This window comes from Oncorhynchus tshawytscha, linkage group LG01 (assembly GCF_018296145.1).
Source record: "Oncorhynchus tshawytscha isolate Ot180627B linkage group LG01, Otsh_v2.0, whole genome shotgun sequence".
NCBI lineage: Eukaryota > Metazoa > Chordata > Actinopteri > Salmoniformes > Salmonidae > Oncorhynchus > Oncorhynchus tshawytscha.
This window is the reverse complement of record NC_056429.1, coordinates 18354954-18365829: the sequence shown is the minus strand read 5'-3', so window position 1 is coordinate 18365829 and position 10876 is coordinate 18354954. Positions and strand designations below refer to the sequence as shown.

Sequence of the window (10876 nt, the reverse complement as noted above, 5' to 3'; positions counted from 1 at the left end):
GAGGTAGGCTACTGTTCAGAGAGACTGTATAGCAGGAGGTAGGCTACTGTTCAGAGAGACTGTATAGCAGAGGTAGGCTACTGTTGAGAGAGACTGTATAGCAGAGGTAGGCTACTGTTCAGAGAGACTGTATAGCGAGGTAGGCTACTGTTCAGAGCGACTGTATAGCAGAGGTAGGCTACTGTTCAGAGAGACTGTATAGCAGAGGTAGGCTACTGTTCAGAGAGACTGTATAGCAGAGGTAGGCTACTGTTCAGAGAGACTGTATAGCAGAGGTAGGCTACTGTTCAGAGAGACTGTATAGCGAGGTAGGCTACTGTTCAGAGAGACTGTATAGCAGAGGTAGGCTACTGTTCAGAGAGACTATAGCAGAGGTAGGCTACTGTTCAGAGAGACTGTATAGCAGAGGCAGGCTACTGTTCAGAGAGACTGTATAGCAGAGGTAGGCTACTGTTCAGAGAGACTGTAAAGCGAGGTATGCTACTGTTCAGAGAGACTGTATAGTGAGGTAGGCTACTGTTCAGAGAGACTGTATAGCGAGGTAGGCTACTGTTCAGAGAGACTTTTAGCAGAGGTAGGCTACTGTTCAGAGAGACTGTATAGCAGAGGTAGGCTACTGTTCAGAGAGACTTTTTAGCAGAGGTAGGCTACTGTTCAGAGAGACTGTATAGCAGACGTAGGCTACTGTTCAGAGAGACTGTATAGCGAGGTAGGCTGTATAGCGAGGTAGGCTACTGTTCAGAGAGACTGTATAGCAGAGGTAGGCTACTGTTCAGAGAGACTGTATAGCAGAGGTAGGCTACTGTTCAGAGAGACTGTATAGCAGAGGTAGGCTACTGTTCAGAGAGACCATATAGCTTTATGGCTTGATGCCTAAACATTTGTGCTCTGTTTTTCACCTTTAATTTACGCAACTTTTAGGCATCATGATGCAGAAAATAAAACATCTATATTTTTGCATTTTTGGGATGTATTCCTTTTTCTTATTTTGTACCTTTTTATTTTGACAGGAGTCAATGCTGAGACCAAGGTCTCTTTCCAGATGATCTATGTTTAGCACAACAATATACATGAAAATACAATCAAAATCCTATTTTTCGAGAGTGTCGGTGTCTCCATCTCTTCCAGTATTCTCATTTTGAGAACGGACAATGACCGACAAAAGTCTTGCTTGGGTGGCACCTGGCAGTGTAACAGGGAAAGGCACATAGAGTAATAACAAGACTGTAGCGTTGATAGTGTCCTGTGTGATGTCAAATTATCCTCTCCAATTTCTACTCTGCAGCTGTGTGTTGGACCACTGGCTGTTGAGTCTGTCCACCTTATTCAATAAGCTCAACATTTGTGATAATGTGTATTTCTGTAACAGGGTGCTCGTGTGTGGTTGCCTGACCCAGAGGCAGTGTGGGTATCAGCCAAGCTCCTCAAGGACTACAACCCTGGAGACGAGAATGTACTTCTGCAGATCAGCGCACACGCACAGTCAACAGCTATACTGTACTGTAGATGTGTTGTTAGTCGCTCTTGATAAGCGTTGCAGGTGGCTGGTGGCACCTTAATTGTGGAGGACGGGCTCATAGTAATGGCTGGAATGGAATGAATGGTATTCCGCACATTATTATGAGCTGTCCTCCCCTCACCAGCCTCCTGTGATAAGCATCTGCTCATGTCAAATATTTCATGTGTCACCCTCATCCACCCTCTCTCAAGGATGTGCAGTACCCAGTGATGCCTCCCTCTGGCCTCCCCTCTGGGGAACCTTGATATTCTGGAGGGGGAGAATGACCTCACTGCTCTCAGCTTCCTACAAGAGCCTGCTGTTCTTCACAACCTGAGTGTGATGAAAGGACATAGTGAGAGAGGAATGGTAGGAATAGGTTGAAGGAGAAAGTGAAAGAGAGGGGGTGTGGGTCTTTCTTCAGATTCTGTTTGGGCATAGGACAGATGCAGCTCCTGGTGCTCCTGCCTTTATGGTCATGACCTCATAAAGCCATCTTTACTAAGTGTTAAGTTAATTGGAGCAATTTCAATGTACACTGAGTGTACAAAACATTAGGAACACCTGCTCTTTCCTTGACATAGACTGACGTCACTTGTTAAATCCACTTCGATCTGTGTAGATGAAGGGGAGGGGACAGGTTAAAGAAGGATTTTTAAGCCTTGAGACAATTGAGACAAGGATTGTCTTTGATACCCCTGTACTGACGTCACCTTCTGGATGGAAGTGGGGTGAACAGGTCGTGGCTCGGGTGGTTGTTGTCCTTGATAATCTTTTTTGGCCTACCTGTGACATCAGTGCTATTGGTGTCCTGGGGGAGCTAGTTTGCCCCCGGTGATGCATTGTGCAGACCGCACCACCCTCTGGAGTGCCCTGCGGTTGAGGGCGGCGCAGTTGCCGTACCAGGCGGTGATACAGCCTGACAGGATGCTATCAATTGTGCATCTGTAAAATGTTGTGAGGGTTTTAGGTGACAAGCCACATTTCTTCAGACTCCTGAGTTTGAAGAGGCGCTGTTGCATCGTCTTCACCACACTGTTTGTGTGGGTGGACCATTTCAGTTTGTCCGTGATGTGTACTCCAAGGAGCTCTAAACTTTCCATCTTCTCCACTGCTGTCCCGTCGATGTGGATAGGGGGGTGCTCCCTTTGCTGTTTCCTGAAGTACACAATCATCTCCTTTGTTTTGTTAACGTTGAGTGAGAGGTTATTTTCCTGACACACTCCGAGAGCCCTCACCTCCTCCCTTTAGGCTGTCTCGTCGTTGTTGGCTGTCTCGTCGTTATGTGTGCCATTCAGAGTGAACGGGGTATGGTAGTAGGTGCCAGGAGTACCGGTTTGTGTCAAGAACCACAACGCTGCTGGGTTTTTCACGCTCAACAGTTTCTCTGTGTGTATCAAGAATGGTTCACCACCCAATGGACATCCAGCCAATGCGACACAACTGTGGGAAACATTGGAATCAACATGGGCCAGCAGTCCCTGTGGAATGCTTTCGACACCTTGTGGAGTTCATGCCCCGATGAATTGAGGCTTTTCTGAGGGAAGGTGTCCTTGATATTTTGTGTATAAAAGGTCATAGAGAAGAAAAAAAATGTTGTATTCCTACAGGACCTTTCATTCTACCAATAACACTGTAATTTTCAACAATCATTCATTCCAGGTATTGTGTTAGTGGCTCTCAACCCATATGACCAGCTGCCCATCTATGGAGTGGGCAGGACATGGCTGACATGGAGCCTCACATCTTCTCTGTGGCAGAAGAGGCCTACCGCACCATGACCAGGTCAGGGGTTAAAGGTCAAGAGCCAGGGGTCACCCTCCTTGGCCTCCATTTTATATGCCCTTTGTTACTTCAAAACACTGCTGTTTTGCCTGCTTTTTGGGGGTTTGGGCGAGGGTTGCTGTTGTTTGTAAAGATCTACAGGTAAAATGTGAGTGACTTATGGATGTTCTTGGGTCTGAAAACAAGAGAGCCTTTGATCGAGTCTCTTCACCCTGTGTGACAAATGGTTCTGGAAATAGAAATGGTTATTGAGTGTGTAGTTGTCTCTGTGTGCAGGGAGGATAAGAACCAGTCCATTATAAACAGTGGGGAGTCTGGAGCAGGGAAAACGGTCTCTGCTAAGTTCACCATTTGTTACTTTGCCATGGTGGGCGGAGCAGACCAGTGTGGAGGAGAGAGTACTGGCCTCCAACCCCATCATGGAGGTACATATGTGTGAATGTGATGAATTCTGCTTTCCTGCAATCAAATGACTTTAAATGCCCTCATGGGTGGAATATTAATATTTTTCATAATTAATTTTAAAAAATGTAAACACCAAAGATCTGGTGTTTCTATGTGAAGCCGTTTTGATATATTTCAGTCTTATGTGATGTATATACTGTAAAGTATAATATTGGGATGCAAACTTAAAATGTAATACATTTCAACTCTATATCTGACATGGTACAGGTGTCTTCTTCTTTTAAGCCCATAACCATGTGTGTGAAGTGTATACTTTTGTTTCAAAGTAGATTTGTTTAAGACTACCAAAATACCCTCTGCATGACCCTGATTTAGCCCACTGCAGTAACCTGCAAAGCTGTTCAAGGTTTTATTTTTTGAAGAGTGTAATTTTGGAAAAAGCGTATGAAAAATGTGTACCGTATTGTGGCAGTATTCAGTTGTAAAGGTAATAACAAAAAGTATGTAATCTATTGTAGTTATGATTATCTCCTTTACTCTTTAGTCTATTGGGAATTCTAAGACTACCTGCAACGACAACAGTAGCTGGTTTGTGAAGTACATTGAGATAGGCTTTGGATGGAAGGGAGATATCATTGGGGCCAACTTGAGGACGTACCTGCTGGAGAAGTCTCGAGTCGTCTTCCATGCGTCACAGGAGAGGAACTACAACATCTTCTACCAGCTGTGTGCCTCCAGAGACCTGCCAGAGATGAGAGTCCTCAAACTCGGTGAGACTGCATAGAATTCATTAAACTATTACAAGAATAACAGGGAAGACGTGAACATCAATGGGTCTGTTTTTCAGAAAGGGTTCATTATGTAAGTGTTTTGTTGTGTATCTCTGTAGGTGGTGCTGATTCCATGCAGATCCTAGGCACTGATGATGTAGTAGATCTGCAGCACACTCGCAATGCATTCACTATACTGGGCTTACAGCATCTATATGACACTATGCACATATCTATGCTAACATGTTTACTTACTCTGCATATAGTCCTATCCAGTATGATCATGCTGCTATGTGTGCTCCTACAGGTGGGCCTCCTGACCAGCAGATGGAGCTCTTCAGGATCCTGGCAGCTGTTCTGCACCTGAGCAATGTCAACATCCAGGCCAATGGGAGACCTGGTGATCGAAGTTACATTGTATTTTTTCTTAACTTTTTCCACATTATTTCCCGAAACACACAAAATTCTCTCAAATATCCCATAATCAGTGGGAGGAGTGTTCCCTGGCTGTGTTCTCCAAGCTGCTGTGGGTGGCCCACTGGCTGTGCTAACGCAGGCTGGCAGTAGGGGGAGACATGCTGGTCAAGCCCATGCCCGGTCAGCAGGCCCTGGAGGCCCGGGACGCCCTGGCCAAGCATGTGTACGGTCAGGTGTTCACCTGGACTCAACACAGCCCTCCTTGCCCAGAGGGATCAGGCCTAGTCATTTTTGGGGTGCTGGACATCAATAACTGAGTAGTAAGGACAGGGAGTAACACTTGACATTAGGTTGGTCTTATACCTGTGTAGTGACATTGTGAATACTGTAGTAACAACATGGTATTAACATATTCCCCTCTTTGTCCATTTGTCTTTGGCAGGTTTGAGAACTTTGAAAGGAACAGTTTTGTACAGTCTGTATAAATTATGGCAATGAGAAACTGCAGCAGCAATTCAACAGGGTGAGTCACCAAGTGTTGTGTGTGCACCTGCAAGCATGCACATAAATATTAGTGTCTGTCTGTTTCCATGAACTCGTTGTCCTCATGTCCCCTCAGTAACCCTTGGTCTCCTCCTCTCCTCTCCCTAGCACGTGTTCCAGTTGGAGCAGGAGGAGTATGTCCGTGAGGAGCTGCCATGGAGCAGGATAGAGTTCAGTGACATCCAGCCGCTCATCGCTCTCATCGAGGGACAGCTGGGCCTACTGGATGAGGAGTGCAGGGTCAGTCAGTCACAGTCCTGGTTTCAATCGAGACCACATTGTGTTGTGTCTGCTTTGTGTTAATGTGTCCAAACCAGCTTGAAATACAATGAATAATGTAGTCAGGATATGATACTGAATCATCACTGTTTTAACTGGCAAGCCAAGAATGCTTTGCGGTGGATTTGAAAAATATACTGTTGTCTTAAGTCCAAAAAGCAAGTCTTGCCAGAAAAAGTATTGCTTTATTAAAAGTCAATCTTCAAAGTATTTATATAAAAAGCAAAAGATTTCTCAAATGTATGTTGACCCAGAAAACCTTACCCCCATGGTGTCTGTTTCCTTGATCAGATGCCTAAAGGCTCAGAGGAGAGCTGGGCTAGAAAGCTGTATGATCAGCATCAGAGTAATGACCCAAGTCCACACTTCTGCAAACCTTGCATGTTCCATCACTGACTTCATCATCCTGCACTTCGCTGGACTACAGGAAAAGGAGGACCGATCACGCCCCCACTCTCATCGACGGGGCTGTAGTGGAGCAGGTTGAGAGCTTCAGGTTCCTTGGTGTCCACATCACCAACAAACTATCATGGTCCAAGCACACCAAGACAGTCGTGAAGAGGGCACGATAACGCCTATTCCCCCTCGGGAGACTGAAAAGATTTGGCATGCATCCTCAGACCCTCAAAAGTTCTACAGCTGCACCACCAAGAGCATCCTGACTGGTTGCATCACCGCCTGGTATGGCAACTGCTTGTCCCCGACCGCAAGGCACTACAGAGGGTAGTGCGTATGGTCCAGTACATCACTGCGGCCAAGCTTCCTGCCATCCAGGACCTCTATACCAGGCAGTATCGGAGGATGGCCCTAAAATTACCAAAGACTCCAGCCACCCTAGTCATAGACTGTTCTCTCTGCTACCGCATGGAAAGCGGTACCGGGGTGCCAAGTCTAGGTCCAAAAGGCTTCTTAACAGCTTCTACCACCAGCCATAAGACTCCTGAAAAGCTAATCAAATGTCTACCCAGACTATTTGCATTGTCCCCCACCCCCATTTTTACACTGCTGCTACTCTGTTTATTATCTGTGCATAGTCACTTTACCTCTACCTACATGTACATATTGCCTCAATTACCTCGACTAACCTTTACTCCTGCACATTGACTCTGTACCGGTACCCCCTGTATATAGCCTCGATACTGTTATTTTACTGTTGCTCCATAATTATGTTATTTTTCTTATTTTATTTATTTATTTTTTACTTCAGTTTATTTTAGTAAATACTTTAACACTTTTTTAAAATTAAAACTGCATTGTTGTAGGGCTAGTAAGTAAGCATTTCACTGTAACCTGTTGTATTCGGCACGATTTGATTTGTACAGGCTATTTGACCAAGAAGGAGAGTGATGGCGGGCTGCATCAGATGACCTGGCCTCCACAATCACCCAATGAGTTTGGGATGAGTTTATTTTTATTTATTTAACTAGGCAAGTCAGTTAAGAACAACTTCTTATTTACAATGACAGCCTACCCCGGCCAAACACGGACGACACTGGGCCAAGTGTGCGCAGCCCTATGGGACTCCCAATCACGGCTGGTTGTGATAGAGCCTGGATTTGAACCAGGGACTGTAGTGATACCTCTTGCACTGAGATGCAGTGCCTTAGACCGCTGCGCCACTTGGGAGGCCGGAGTTTGACCGCAGAGTGAAGGAAAAGCCAACAAGAGCTCAGCATATATGGGAACTCTTTCAAGGCTGTTGGCAAAGCATTCAAGGTGAAGCTGGTTTCTACAATGTAGAAAATAGTATTACAAAAAAAAGTAAAAGTAAATAAAAACTCTTGAGTAGGTGTCCAATCTTTTGACTGGTACTGTATATCCATGCTGTCTCTTTTCACTTAAACGCATTGTAAGGACTACATGAACACTCTTAGAAACAAAAGGTGCTGTCTAGAACCTCAAAAGGGTTCCCAAAAGGGTTCTACCTGGAACCAAAAAGGGTTCTCCTATGAGGAGTCAAAGAACCCATTTGAAAACCTTTTTTCTAAGAGTGATCTACAGCTTTCCCCTTGTCAATACTCTTGGCTCATTGTTGCAACTTCCTTGTCCTACTGTAAGTATTTGAGTGCATCTCAATAAGAGGTGTCCTCTTGTCATTTTGAGGGAGGCTTTACTGAGGAACCAGCTCTCAGCTGTCCACTTTTGTCAGTTTGTGGTGAAATCTCAGATCTCATCCTAGAGTGAAATGAAGGACAGTAGACGAAGATATATTTTTTAACCCACTGTAACACTCTCTGTTAACCTTGTGTCTGTATTTTGTCTGTACATTGTCTATTGCTGGTAGCACCTATTCACTAAGTCAAATTCCAGGTTTCTGTAAATGAACTGTGCAAATAAAGTGATTGTGATTGTCTGTCTCTCTGTCAGTGTGAGTTGGTGGCTGAGCTCTTCCAGCAGGGGGCACTCTGTCCCTGTCAGGTGGGAAGTCCTATCTGCCCAACTGCAGTCTGTGCTCTGGCCCTGGAAAGATATTTCACAGGGATCACAAACTGTGGGCTTCCAGGTACTATGTCTCCCCTGCTGTGGCCAGGCAACAATACAGCCAGTATCTACACCTATTATTGAAATGTATCTTCATTTCCAGTTTTTTTTTTCAGTTGACAGAATGTATTTGTTTTCTTGCTGCAATATAATGTCTGTATTGCTGTTCTGTGCACTCTGTTGTTCTGTGCACTCTGTTGTTCTGTGCACTCTGGGACAGGAGTGGGAGTTTCAGGGTTCCTTCATGTTTCTCTATGTATTTAATATATGTTGAATATTGTACCTGTCCTGTACCTATAAGTTGATGAAAAACACACAAGGTCTCAGACTATTTGTACTCACTTTGTGAAACTCGGTCTCCCTCCTCACTCGAACATCTTGGTTCCAGGTGGACCTATGCAGAGTTCTTTATCTGGTACCGGGTGTTGCTGCGCAAGGGTGGGGTTCAGACCCAGTAACAGATTCAGCCGTCGTGCCAGCGGGCCCTGCTGGAGATCATCCCAGACCCGGAGCAGTACTGCTTTGTAAAGACCAGGGTGTTCTGGATGGGGCAGGTAGCTCTGCGGAGAGGCTGAGGGCTGTGGGGATAATTATCCAGAGCTGGGTCAGAGGCTGGCTGGGCCACAGGACATACATCAAGACCCACTTGGGCAACACTCACCATCCAGAGACACACCGGAGGAGCCCTGGCCAGGCGGTGAGAGCAGAATTTCTGACTGTGTGGCACGATAACACATCAGATAGCAGTGCTCTGAGAGAGACCCTCCAGGCGGAGCATAAGGCCCACAGCTCTGAGCTGGACGCCCTGTGGGGGGCGCTAGTTAAACTGGAGAACCAGCTAGAGACACAGCTCCAGGCCCAGCAGTCCCATCCCAGCCCCTCCGTCACAAAGAAGGAGATAGATAAGAGGGGGGGCAGAGGAGAGGGCAGCCCAGGAGATTCTATGACTCACACAGGTAGAAATTGTTGATCCTAATGGATCAGGAACATTCCTTATGGTTTGTAGTGGTATTTAAGGTCACTGTCACTCTCTTTCTCTGTTTACAGTAGGTGAAGGCCCTGCCCTGCAGGTAGAGAGGGACTCTTTGGGGAAAGAGAAGGAAGATCTGAGCACTTGCTTACTGAAGCAGGGGAAGGCTTAGGAGGGCAGTATTCATAATTGCTATATGTTCTGATTTAATGTGTGTATCTACATTTGTCTGTAATCGTGTGTGTGTGTGTGTGTGTTTGTATGTATGTATGAAGAGGAAGTACTAGGACTTGCTCAGAGAGCTCAGAGAGTTCATTAGGCTGGAGCAGAGGTACAACAACCTCAGAGAGATGAGCATGTTCACTGAGGTAGTCATATCCAACTCCCTTTTCCACTAGCTTGGGTGCCAATGTGAGGCATAAATGTAGCATTATAGAGTGATACCCAGGCTATAATATTCAACGTCTCTAAAAAAAAATAAGTATATTTCTCTGTTACCACTGCAGCGTACTAAGGGCCACAGATGGACAGATTCAAACCAGAGCCTGATCCTGGAGCCCCCATCCCCATTCTGTCCCCATTGTCGTCCCCCTTTTCCGGTCTCCCAGCCTTCCCGGTCACACCTTTCTTCTCCGGCCTTCCTGCCCTCCCCTCTCCAGAGGAGCTGAGCAGGGTTAGCGTGACGTCCCCACCACAGAGAGGCTGGCCTGGCTCAGCTGGGAAGATGACAAGAGAAGATCTGGGGCACGCCTATGATGCTGTATGAGTGACCAACAAGTCAGTCCCTGTTTCCTGATCAATACCTTCACAGCAATAAATATGTTTTATTGTGACATACACCGGATAGGTGCAGTGAAATGTGTTGTTTTACAGGGTCAGTCATAGTAGTACGGCCCCTGGAGAAAATTAGGGTTAAGTACACATCGACAGATTTTTCACCTTGTCGGCTCGGGTATACGAACCAGCAATGTTTTGGTTACTGGCCCAACGCTCTAACCGCCAGGCTACCTGCCACCCTTTATATATTTACATTTTATAACCAATAAACTAATGCAGATAGATTCTACCCCCTGTCTGTGTGTACCTGTCAGGTTCCTGGAGAGCCAGCTGCGGAGCCAGCACTCTCAGGAGGAGGCGGAGTTGGAGGCCCTGAGGCTGCAGGTTAAACTGACCTGCTCTGAACCATCCTCCACTGCACACCAGCAGGTAGGGCCACATTTCAGTGGTCTGGTATCTTGAGGTGGATTACAGGTGGATTACAGTGCAGATACTGTAACTTTGGGCACCACTGCCCAAAGACAAGACCCGGTTCCTCTGCATTGCTGCTGTCACTGCCATGAAGGGGGCTCTGAAGGTACATACACACACGCACACACTCTTATCCATTCTTATCCGATCGTTATGTTTATCTCCTATCAGAAACACTGTAATGATGTGGATATGACAGCACTGTGGCTGAAGAACACCTCCTCACACATAGGATAAAAATGCTGTATATGTGAAGGATCTCTAGGATGGCGCTGTGGATCTGGTGCCATTGACCTTTTACCTCACTGACTTTTTACCTCATTGACCTGAACCGTGCTCTGAGTGACTTCTTTATCCAGGACTATTAGCAGCTCCTGTCCATCTCCGAGAGCCGCCTGCAGCCCACCATCGGTACGACTGACTAATGATAGAACGATATGAAAATCATCCAACAACCAACCAACTCAGCCAACAACCAAC

The 10876-nt window shown here is 46.1% G+C and overlaps 1 pseudogene; it reads left to right on the top strand.

Annotated features, from left to right (window-relative positions):
* The first annotated feature begins 1151 nt into the window (after positions 1-1151).
* On the top strand, positions 1152-6225 carry LOC121847265 (annotated as a pseudogene).
* The last annotated feature ends 4651 nt before the right edge of the window (positions 6226-10876 follow it).